Below are 12,614 nucleotides of genomic sequence, written 5' to 3'. Positions count from 1 at the left end.
CTTCAGAGGATTTCTAATAACTTTACTTTTACTCATTATTATACTTCAACAAAACAGAGTCTCAAGAAACAGAATTAATTACGAATATTTTCGAGATAACGACAGAGTAAATAAACATGAAGCAATCGACAATCACACCAGCGATATATATTGAACCATCACAGGTTAGCCACAACACATACTTTAAAAATGTACCTGATGAACACGGACGTTAATAATAACACCATTTGACAACAGTTTAACAGGGCCACAGTGGGTCACGCCCATGTAGAACACATTTCAAAAAAAATTTAAAAATAGTTGTAGTCTTCGGAATTGAATAAATTATATATCTATCAAAAGGTAATAGTCTGCAGATTCAGAAAACGCAAAAAAGTAAAAATTGAACTTTTCATGATTTTGAGCCTTTCCGGAGCCCCTTAAAACCTACAGCATTCAAAGAATTTGCCCGAACTAGAATTTTAGGACAATTTTGGTAATAAAGTGGAGTTATGTGACAAGACACCTAAATCAGCCTTTAAACGATGTGTTAACCCTCTCCCCATAAAGTGGATTGGAAGGACTTAACGACAAGGTCGAGTGAAATGCCACTCGGGTAGTACGTACCATTGAGCAAGGGACCCCTCAGATACTGTGATCGTGCCGTGCTGTAAGGATACACTAGCTGGAGGTAAGATCTGAGCTATATTGCGCATGCGCTCGAAGATAAACAGGGCAGGCGCATGGTTTTCCACCCCCCCTTGTGAGCAGAGGGTTAAATGTCCAGGTAACAGTGGACGACACTTTGAGCGAACTACGTTGTATAAATCATTACAGCTACCCAAACACTGTATGTTTTGTAAACTGGCTTTTGCTGCACGCTGGATCATCTTAATAGATTAGTAGTTAAGTGAGGGGATTAAAATAGTGGAAAAGGCTTGGGCTTCCACCACAATTGCTCACTATAAGATTTTAAATTTAATTAACATAACATAATATTTTAATTCAATTAACTGCTGACCTGTTAGCCACCTGAAGAGTGGCGTGCTATACTAAAGGTGTGACAAGTCTGTTCTCTCATGTGACAAGCACATCTGTTGCACTTGGGACTCTGAAGATAGAAATAATTCCTAAACGCGTCACTCTGTGATCAATAAAGTCATTCTCAACTGCTATATGACTTTTATAAGACTAAACCAGTTCAACAACAGATCTATGCATCATGGGCATGGTAGCTCGAAGCCAGTATTGACGTTCTAATAAAACTTTTTAGAAAGCATTTATGGCCGGTTGCATTCGTCACCAACAGTCCGTAACGACCGCGGAGTTGAACAGGATACAGCATGGATAAAAAAACCTTCTGCAGTTGCACCGACAGTTGACTATTATACGATGGAATGGTCCGTGTCCCAACATGTTTTTATTTATTTATTTTTGTGAGCTTGTACTTAGATTTTTTGTTTTGCACTTTACCTTATCCCCTAAGTATACATGACGCCTGCCCGGTTGGCCGTGCGGTCTAACGCACGGCTTTACGGGCGGGAAGGAGCGCCTGGTCCCCGGCACGAGGGCCGGTGAGCCGGCCAGTCTGTGGATGGTTTTTAGGCCGTTTTCCATCTGCCTCGGCGAATGCGGGCTTGTTCCCCTTATTCCACCTCAGTTACACTATGTCGGCGATTGCTGCGGAAACAAGTTCTCCACGTACGCGTACACCACCATTACTCTACCACGCCAACATAGGGGTTACACTCGGCTGGTGCGCGACGTTCCCTGGGGGAGGGTCCACCGGGGACCGAACCGCACAATAACCCTGGGTTCGGTGTGTGGCGGCGGAGGGGTGAAGTGGACTGCGGTAGTCGTCGTGGGGTTGTGGACCACTGCGGCTGCGGCGGGGACGGAGCCTCTCCGTCGTTTCTAGGTCCCCGGTTAACATACAATACAATACAGACAAGTATACCTGACACTTTTTTACGCCATATATAGATTATCACATTAGGGCAGTGACTGGGCGAGGGACTTTTGTATGTGTGAACCGACAACCATAGCGCTGCCCGTCAACCGACGAACGGCAACAGGGCAATCCCTCGGCCAATCTGAGCGCCTGGCGCCAAGTTTCCGTAGTTTAAAAATGGTGCGTTGTCGACGTACACAACATTAGTAATTTTGGTTTGGGTTGGTATCAGCTACCCACGGTTAAAATTTCGTGACAATTTTTCCACTATATAATTGCAGGAGAGGTCCCTCACACGTAGGCGAAGACATTATGTTTCATGAAGATAGGTCCAGGTTACAGCTCATTTTCTCCAGCTCTTCAATCATGGGAAACACACACGAACAGAACGCACGAGCCTGCCACAAGGAACTCTTCCTCAGAGGAGTTTTTTAACGTGCCCTACGTGAGCAATGATACATGCATCAACCCGCCTTAATTGTGAATCTCGGATGCGCTGATGTATCCGTGGAGTATTGGTTGGATCAAATGGTTCTGAGCACTATGGGACTTAACATCTTAGGTCATCAGTCCCCTAGAACTTAGAACTAATTAAACCTAACTAACCTAAGGACATCACACACATCCATGCCCGAGGCAGGATTCGAACCTGCGACCGTAGCAGTCCCGCGGTTCCGGACTGCAGCGCCTAGAACCACACGACCACCGCGGCCGGCGTGGAGTATTGCGTATGGTTTCGCAGCCTTCCATAATAAGGGCACGGAGACTAAGCATCTTATACTGACGTTCCATACAAAAAAGCTTTCAAATGCCCACACAGAAAAAAAATTCCAGTGGGTTTCGGTCCGGAGAGCGTGGAGCCCAGGCAGTTGGTCAATCTGTACCTATGACTCCCTGTAGAAACGTTGAGCATGAGCGCCATTGCTGTCCATACATCAAATGGGCATATCCCATCTCTGCATTTATGTACACTACCATTGTGCGAGCCAAGCCTATGGTTAATTCTACGTAGTAACCCGTGTGCTTGCAGCGGTAGCACTGATCGCTGGAAAGGTTACCGTTACGTACAAAAAAAGTAATGACATACGTCGCCTGGAAACAGGGACATATGAAACAAAACACTGGCGGGCACAATGTAACCAAACGTCATCAAGAGTTTATATTCCCTATGATTCTAATGTTCTATTCTTATGTGTTTCCCATCAATTAATTGGAGAAAATGAGTTGTAACATGAAACAAAGCGTTTCCACGTGCACGTTCATATAACGTAATTTGTTCTTCTACGTGTCAGGAATGTGTCCTGCAATTTATGTCGTGCATTTTTGTTACTACACTGCAAATCACAATTAAGTGAAGAAATTCTGAAATTGAAGAAATTAATGTGAGGATGACCTATTAAAATTCCTGGAGTCTTTGAATACCCTTTCCCAACAAAATTTCACATGGTGCTATTCTGAACACCATGCCATTCTTCTTGATGCTGATCTCGTTCTCACCAAAGGCCAACTACACACTTCTGTCCACATTAAACCTACTAACAAACAGCACTACTTATATTCTGACAGTTGCCACCCTTTCCATGTCAAACGTTCCCTCCTACAGTCTTCACATTTGAGCTAAACGTTTTATTTCAGGTGAGATCTCTCATAATACACCGCCATTATCACCTCAGCCTTCATTGGACATAATTACCCCACCAGCCTATTTCAGAAGCAGATTTCCTGGTCCATCACATCCAATCCTAGTACTGCTGATCCCTCCAAAAGACAACTTTGTAGCACGCCACTTGTCACTCACTTAAGTGGATAAATGAGATTCATCGCGCCACCTTTACAATAATTCTCTGTTACTCCACTCTCTAACAGCGCGCGGGAAAAACGAACATCTACATCTTTCCGTGCGAGCTCCGATTTCCGTTACTTTATTACGATTGTTTCTCCTAAAGTAGCTCGGCGTCAACAAAATATTTTCGTATACGGAGGAGAAAGTTCGTGATTGAAATTACGTGAGACGATCCTGCCGCAACGACGAACGCTCTTGTACTATAATGTACATCCCAAATCCCGTACCATGCCCGTGATACCTTGTCCCCTATTTCTCGATAATACAAAAAATGCTGCCCTTCTGCGAACTTTCTCGATGTACTCTGTTGATCCTATCTGGTAAGGATTCCACACCGCGCAGCAGTGCCCCAAAACAGGACGGGCAAGCGCAGTGCAGGAAGTCTCTCTACTAGATCTGTTGCATCTTCTAAGTGTTCTGCCAGTAAAACGCAGTCTCGGGTTCGGCTTTCTGCAACATTCATTCTCTCTCTCTCTCTCTCTCTCTCTCTCTCTCTCTCCCCCCCCCCCCCCTTACATATTTTTTCTTTTTAATTTGTAGCAATCCCGCAACGACATCCTGCAGGGAATTCCAAAACAAACGGCCCCAGGACGACGGCTCGAGGCGGGATGACACTTTCTCTGGTGTGAAGGATGACCAGACCCGACCAGCGCGACCGCAGTGAAAGGTTGATGTAACCAGTCGGAGCGACCAGCCACTACTTTCCTGCAGGGGAAAAGGGGACAACAGACCGCGCTGCCAGACGCGGGGGCTGTCTTTCCTGGGACTGCATACTCCGTGTCGTCAACGCGCCGTACCCCCCATCCCAGCTGTCTGCTATCGGCACAAACCGTAGCGCTGAACTAACTGAGTGGCGTACTGTTCATGATAATGCAATCCCAAATCTCCGAACGGGTCTTCTGATTTGGGTGCTTCGCGGTTTCCCTAATTTCCTTGAGGCAACTACGGAGAAGTTATTTTCAACAAGACCAGCCTTTTTTCCCCTGTACCATTTATCGACTTAAATCGCAAGATCTTGTCCTAGTCGGCAACGTTTCTTGAAGTCAGCAGCTAGCATTAAACAAGCCTTTCACAGACGCTGGAGTGACTATTTGTGCGATTAGCTCCGCGAAATGAAATCGCATTATCACGTAACATTAGACAATGGGATTGAATATCTCGAAACTGGTTATGCCAATAAGTGAATTAAGAAGTCCAAACAGTACTTGCAGAAAAGATATTCATTTGATTCCCCATTTGCGCTAGCACAGAACGCGGATGAACATGTCGACTCGATGGAAACCACCACCATTCCACTTTCTTTAAATCAATAACTTAAAGGTACTAATCGCCTCATACCCTGGACCCCACTGCGATAGACAGACGATGCTCTGTACTACTTCTTAACTGTGCAAAGCCGAAGAGTAACGTTATTTGTGTTACGAGAATCGGAATGCAAATGATAACTACATAAGCGAACCCCTCCCTTGTAGCAACAAGATACTGGCAAAGCAATGAAGATGATGCTTATTTTAACATTACCTCAATTCCGCGTCGGTGGTTGATAGAGCCGGCCAGGGTGTCCGAGCGGTTCTAGGCACTACAGTCTGTAACCGCGCGACCGCTACGGTCGCAGGTTCGAATCCTGCCTCGGGCATGGATGTGTGTGATGTCCTTAGGTTAGGTTTAAGTAGTTCTAAGTTCTAGGGGACTGATGACCTCAGAAGTTAAGTCCCATAGTGCTCAGAGCCATGGTTGACAGAATCCGACAGTAAAACAAAATGGACATTTTCTGAATGTCGACAACCATCAAGACACTGTTTTCGTTTTTTGTTAATTTTTTATAAACAGTTACCACCGTGGTTTTACTGCAAATATTTACAAAATAATATTTGCTGCTTCAATCACAGGTTACTAATATTTATTAGAACGACGCGTTTCGGCAACTTATTGCTACCATCAGATGTATTATATGTAGATCTAGACTAACCTGAAATGTGATGACTATTATTTGTTAGGGGTGCCAGTAGGTTTGTGTACCGAAAATTAACCCTGTACAGAAAGAGTCAACATGTTGCTCTAAAGCGTCGTGATGGTAAATTGGTAGAGTGTGACCAAAGCAGCAGAAATTTAATAAATTTTAATAAAATCGCTGATCTCAATTTCATACATGTGGATAAATGTTACTGCATATAGTATCTCATACGGTGGAAATCGAATGAGAACTAATGGACCACTGATTGCATATACACAGATCGAAAGTTTTAATTACTCCTGGTCGCTTCAGTGATCTCCAGGAAGTTTTAATCACGCAACAAATCCCAAATGGCACAGAGATGCAACGTTTATGTGAACCTGCAGTTTTAGGATGCTTCTCTATCCGCTCTATATATGACAGTAATTCAATGAATCATTGATTTCTGGAAAGCATGTGTCATTCATAGCCAGCTGTACGATGATCTTTTGAAATGTGCAATATATGACGACCGAGATTCTGGGTTTTTGTTTGTTGTTCCGTGACTGATCACTCGCAACGGGAAAGTTGGGAATGTGCTTTCGAGTTCCGAGCTGACACAAAGTTTTAACATCCTTCAGTACCAATCAAGAGTCAGCATGAATATCGGTTAAAAAGACTGCTATGCTCTTAGCTTTTATTTTCGATTGGTGCTTCAAGTCTTGTCGGCAGTAAGCTATTGTGAGAGATGAAGACTATAGAAGCTGACCGTGGCACCATTGAACAAACTGCCTTTGCCTTAGCGTGTAATAAGTTCGTAAAGCACGGGATATTATTAACATGTTGACTGCCACGAAGCCACCGGCGGCTACCGAAGCGCTTTACGCCTGACGCCGTGGAAGCCCTGGCGGTGAAGAATGTCACTACGTGTGCGACAGTTAACGTGCTAAATCGGAATGGCAAAGCGGAGTCTGTGACATTGTCTTTCGCAATACTAATTCAGCGTTGAGCATCATATTGACAAATGTCAACGGCAGAGCGGAACGTGTGTGCCACGCCATTTTGTACATAAAACATGACAGTTGTGTCAGGTCAGCACCCAAATCCAGATTTTTGGCTTTCCACTATTCGGGCTCTAGATCCGGTTTGGCAAAAATTTCTGTTTGGTGAAGATATTTGAATTACAGAGCAAGATCACCATTTAAGGACGGATTTCGTTGCTACGATTATATCCTCAAGTATTCACTCATTTGATTTGGGTGGAGCTAATTAAGAGTCACATAGCAGTTGTTACGCGGTGTCTAAAAGTAAACAAACACTTGTTGACACTTCGGCATACAAATGCATGTTTTTTTAATGATGAAAGTACATATGGTAAAGTTCACCAGTTTCATACAATTAGCGGAGTACGTCAGTTATGGAGGCAAAAAGCTTGATACAGTGCTTAATGCTTCATGACTTATGGTCTAGTAAGATAATATGACTCGATTACGCCGAGCAGACTATCGGAAATGTACTGCGGCTTTCTAGGCCGTCATATCCTCTTTTTTTCATCCCATTCAATAGCTTTTGCGTCTTCAAACTGCAAGAGAAGCACAGTTGTTCCCATTGGCAGAACACTTGTTTGCACTCACCAGGACAGCGTCACGTCATGGCGTCTCACAAGTGAAGCTTGAGCACAGCGCACATCCAGAGTCCCCAGTGTCGGGCACCACAAACACACAGTCCTGCCCGCGGTTTCGCTCGCCCCAGAGTCGGGCACACGCACCGGAAAACACAGAGCAAACGGCGGTGCGGACTCTTTCGGCCGGCCCGTGCACCTGCGCGCAGACAACTGTCACACGCGGCCCCTGCGCCGCCCGTTCGGGCGACGGTGGCGCCGCTGCGGGAGCGCCGCGAAGCTCGCGCCCGGCGTCCCACCTGCCGGGCAGCCAGAAGCCAGAGGCAGCGGGCTCCGGAGAAAGTTCGCAGCCCTGGGAGAAAGGCGGCCCCCGCCGCCGGTCACTGGCATTTGCCGACCCGCCGCCCGCGCGCGAGCGTCTGCCCGCTGGTCTTTGGGCTCGCCGACAAGAGTTTGCGTCGGACAAAAGGGCAGCGGGAAGTGCACACTACTGGCAAGACGGCGCGCGTGGCACGGTTCCATCTTGGCACCGCGGGCGGAGAGTCATCCACCTTCTCATTCGAGTCAGCGCGCCGGCGAGTGCATGAGTTGGCGCCGGTCGGGCAGGCCTTATTTTTAGAACCTGACGGCTGGCTGGGGGACTGCGATAGTGAGCGTACTTGGCGCTTTGTCGATAACGGACAAGGTAGAAGCAGTTTACATGAAAGTTTCCTGGCTGCGATACCGATGCTCTGTTTCTACCCTGAGAAAGGCCGCAACAATCGCGGTCGAAACTTCGTTTGCTTTGAGTGACAGTTGTTTTCTCAAAATGACGCGGCACCACACACGGAAGACAGACTGGCCGCGGGGGAAGATGCAATTTGTAGATGCAAGCTACGTAGCTGTTTCAGGTTGAATACTTAACACTTTAGGAGGTGGTGGTTGTAACAACCCTACCACAACAAAGGTCAAAATTTAATAATGATTGTGGTGTTGCTCACGCTGCTAAATACTGCATTTTCGGCCAACAACAAAGTTATTATGTGGCAGGTGTCATTGGAACACAGTTAATAAAGTCATTTCATGTAATAATGAATAAACTAGACACTCATCTTCTCGTGTTTCCCACGCTGGTCTCGTAAAATCATGGCTCAATCGTCGAAAATCTAGGTGGTGATGATTCCAAGCTCGGATGCAAAGAGGCCTAAGTTTTATTCTGCTATATTCAAAAGTTTTGTAGATGCGCTTCACAAACCATTCTTGAAGATTAAACCTTTCAAAGTTAGCACAATGCTGATGTAAAAAAACAATCAGCACTCCGAATTTAAGTTACGCTTCCTTTTTATTGCTTTTGTTGCAATATCACGTAACACACAAAACATAACTTCACAATACAAAACATACTTGAAAACATCTTCCTCGCTGTTAAAGTTCACATTTTATAAGCTGACTACAATATGCGTCTTTCCAACATGACGTCCCAGACTTGACTTTTTCAAGGTCCGACTCTCTAACTACTTACGCGCCTAAAAATCAAGAGTTACAAGTACGTCAAAGATCATAGTGACAAAAGAAAGAATACACATACGAATAATATCATTACAATATAAACACATCGATGTATCAAAGTACCTCTACATTAATGAAATCAAATCTGAATGTTGTCTCAGAAATATGTCAGCTACTTTACAGAAACAAATTAGAATATTGCTGGTTTCGAGAGGTTGAGTTGAGGTGCCGTAATGGTTACGTAATTCAAGTACCATTACATAGTACAAGAAAGAATACTAGAAATAACACCTACCGGGTGATCAAAAAGTCTGTATAAATTTGAAAACTTAATAAACCACGGAATAATGTAGATAAAGGGGTAAAAATTGACACACATGCTTGGAATGACATGGGGTTTTATTAGAACCACCCCATATTGCTAGACGCGAGAAAGTTCTCTTGCGCGCGTCTTTGGTGATGATCGTGTGCTCAGCCGCCACTTTCGTCATGCTTGGCCTCCCAGGTCTCCAGACCTCAGTCCGTGCGATTATTGGCTTTGGGGTTACCTGAAGTCGCAAGTGTATCGTGATCGACCGACATCTCTAGGGATGCTGCAAGACAACATCGGACGCCAATGCCTCACCATAACTCCGGACATATTTTACAGTGCTGTTTACAACATTATTCCTCGACTACAGCTATTGTTGAGGAATGATGGTGGACATATTGAGCATTTCCTGTAAAGAACATCATCTTTGCTTTGTCTTACTTTGTTATGCTAATTATTGCTATTCTGATTAGATAAAGCGCCATGTGTCGGACATTTTTTGAACATTTCTTATTTTTTCTTTTTTTGGTTCTAATTAAACCCCATGTCATTCCAAGCATGTGTGTCAATTTGTATCTCTCTATCCACATTATTCCGTGATTTGTTCAGTTTTCAAATTTATTCTGACTTTTTGATCACCCTATATATTCCAATCATCTAAGAAGGTGAAAGAGTTGCTGTGCCCAATTAAGTACAGTCCCGACCACATGGTTCAAAGTGGTTCAAATGGCTCTAAGCAGTATGGGACTTAACATCTGAGGTCGTGTCAGTCCCCTAGACTTAAAACTACTTAAACCTAACTAACCTAAGGACATCACACACATCCGTGCCCGAGGCAGAATTCGAACCTGCGACCGCAGCAGCCGCGTGGTTCCAGACTGAAGCGCCTATAACTGCTCGGCCACCTCGGCCGGCTCGACCACATGGTCCCTGGGATTTACGATAGGCGTTCCATACAGATTTACAATTTATTTTTTCTACCCATCATTCATGGTGCGCTATCTGACTTATCGATACAGCTGCAGGTATATGCGGCATGGAAATCACTACAAACATAAATCCTTACACAGTACAACCCAAGTTGCGAACTGTTGTTGTTATGTGTGAACCGACCAGGAGTGTGACCAAGGACAGCTCTGGACGACGTTGGGTTTCTGTTAAAAGAGAGCGTAAACACTGCAGGTATTTACATCTACCTCTACATGGATACTCTGCAAATCACATTTAAGTGCCTGGCCGAGGGTTCATCGAACCAACTTCACAGTTCTCTATTATTCCAATCTCGTATAGCGCGCGGAAAGAATGAACACCTATATCTTTCCGTACGAACTCTGATTTTCCTTATTTTATCGTGGTGATAGTTCCGCTCTATGAAGGTCGGAGTCAACAAAATATTTTCGCATTCGGAGGAGAAAGTTGGTGATTGGAATTTCGTGAGGAGATTCCATCGCAAAGAAAAACGCCTTTCTTTTAACGATTTCCAGCCCAAATCCTGTATCATTTCTGCGACACTCTCTCCCATATTTCGCGATAATACAAAACGCGCTGCCTTTCTTTGAACTTTTTCGATGTACTCCGTCAGTCCTATCTGGTAAGGATCCCACACCGCGCAGCAGTAATCTAAAAGAGGACGGACAAGCGTAGCGTAGGTAATCTCCTTAGTAGGTTTGTTACATTTTCCAAGTGTTCTGTCAATAAAACGCAGCCTTTGATTAGCCTTCTCCACAACATTTTCAATGTGTTCTTTCCTTACCTAGGTATTTAGTTGAATTTATGGCAGTTAACTTTTCTAAATCGTTTTGCAGTTTGTTTTGTTCTTCTGATGACTTTATTAGTCGATAAACGACAGCGTCTTCTGCAAACAACCGAAGACGGCTGCTCATATTGTCTCCCAAATCGTTTATATAGATAAGGAACAGCAAAAGGGCCTTTAACACTACCTTAGGGAACGCCAGAAATCACTTCCGTTTTACTCGAGGACAAGTGATTGGTTTCAGTGCGTCCAGAGAGTGGACCGCCACGGAAAGGATTCTCGGAACACGACAGTGCTCGTCCCCATACGAGTAACAAAACTAGGCTTGCCATCGCTGAAATGAAATTTCAGGCACAGCCACACCCACCGTATTCTCGTCACTTGTCCTCTTCTGATTACCACCGATTCGGAGCTTTGGGAGAAACCCCGCGCGGATATCGTTTCGCAGACATCCAGGAACTGCGACCAGCTATCCTCAGGCGTGACACATTCCGGAAAAGTGCTTTGAGGAAGGCTAACAGAAGCTATAGGGGCCAAATCAGGAGAATTCGGTGGGTGTGGCAGTACCTGGAACACCATTTCAGTGGTGGCAACCGTGTTTTTCCACTCGTATGGAGACAAGCGTTATCGTGTTGGAAGAGGACTTTTCGTACTTGTGCACACACTCCATGCACTGCCACCAATCGCCTATAAATATCCGCAGTCTTTGCACCCTCCTTCCAGGGAAACCACGTCGACCAGAATTCTACCTGACCATAACATCCGGGTTGTCCGCTGACGTAATGACGGCAGCTGGGAAAATGGTCTGTACTGTCGACGGATTACAGTCCTGTAGTGATAGTGCTGACACCTATGATTAGACCAAAGTACATACTTGGACCTGTAGTGATGAGTCAGCTGGCACACCATGAATGTTAGGGAAAAATAAAGTGCAAATAAATGTGGAACGCCCCACGTGAGCGTCTGCGAGTGCGGAAGCAACTGAATTGGTTAGGTCTACCCGCGCCGATTCCGGCCGCTGCACAGAAAATCAACAGAACACTAAAATTCGCGTACTTCAGAAATCAGCAGTTGTTGAGCACAGCCTCACGAACAAACACAAGACTCTGTTTGATGAAGCGCAAGTTTTCTCCCGCGATTCTGTTATTAAAGAGGCTGGAAATTAGAATGTGCGAGAACCGCTCCAACGGGGACAGCGGATACGATCTTAGTGATGTGTGGTAGTGAAATATCGATGCAGATAAGAAACGGATAAGTTCGCCGAATTGTTTACGCTCCTGGGGCAGCGGTGACGAATCAAAAGCCGTTCATGGGTTACGTAAGGGCACCGCAGCAGCAGCCACTACAGACAGCTGCTCATGGCAAAGAAGATGGTGGTAATCAGCAAAAGCTTGAGCTCTTTGTCCAGACCTGACGTGGTAAGAGATCCAAGAGTGTTTTATTCAGGAATTAGTAGAGACTAATACAGTTCAAATAAAGCATTCCATGTAACATCTGTCCTGATTTTGTTGGTTAGAGAGAGACAATGAACAGGCAAAACATTACCACCATTGCCCACCGTGATATTAGATGCTGCCTGGGGGCGTTACAGGCACGTGAAGCAGTAGCAAAATTATGTAAGCGGAGCAGACGCGGACGGGGGATCAAAAAAATGGTTCAAATGGCTCTGAGCACTATGGGACTTAACATCTGAGGTCATCAGTCCCTTAGAACTACTTAAACCTAACTAACCTAAG

General features: G+C 45.0%; 1 protein-coding gene across 2 annotated transcripts in view; it reads right to left on the bottom strand.

Moving 5' to 3' along the window:
* LOC124590462 overlaps window positions 1-12,614 on the bottom strand; it is a 625,141-nt gene that overhangs the window by 409,330 nt on the left and 203,197 nt on the right. Inside the window, exon 1 of one of the 2 annotated variants that reach the window (XM_047131653.1) lies at window positions 7,341-7,518. The exons of the other annotated variant lie outside the window; for it this stretch is intronic. The gene's annotated coding sequence lies outside the window, so the exon portion shown is untranslated. Of the gene's footprint in view, window positions 1-7,340; window positions 7,519-12,614 lie in introns of those variants that run through there. 2 annotated transcript variants of the gene reach the window in all.

This window comes from Schistocerca americana, chromosome 2 (genome assembly GCF_021461395.2).
Source record: "Schistocerca americana isolate TAMUIC-IGC-003095 chromosome 2, iqSchAmer2.1, whole genome shotgun sequence".
Lineage (NCBI taxonomy): Eukaryota > Metazoa > Arthropoda > Insecta > Orthoptera > Acrididae > Schistocerca > Schistocerca americana.
The sequence above is the reverse complement of the archived record's forward strand: the minus strand, read 5'-3'. Positions and strand labels throughout refer to the sequence as shown.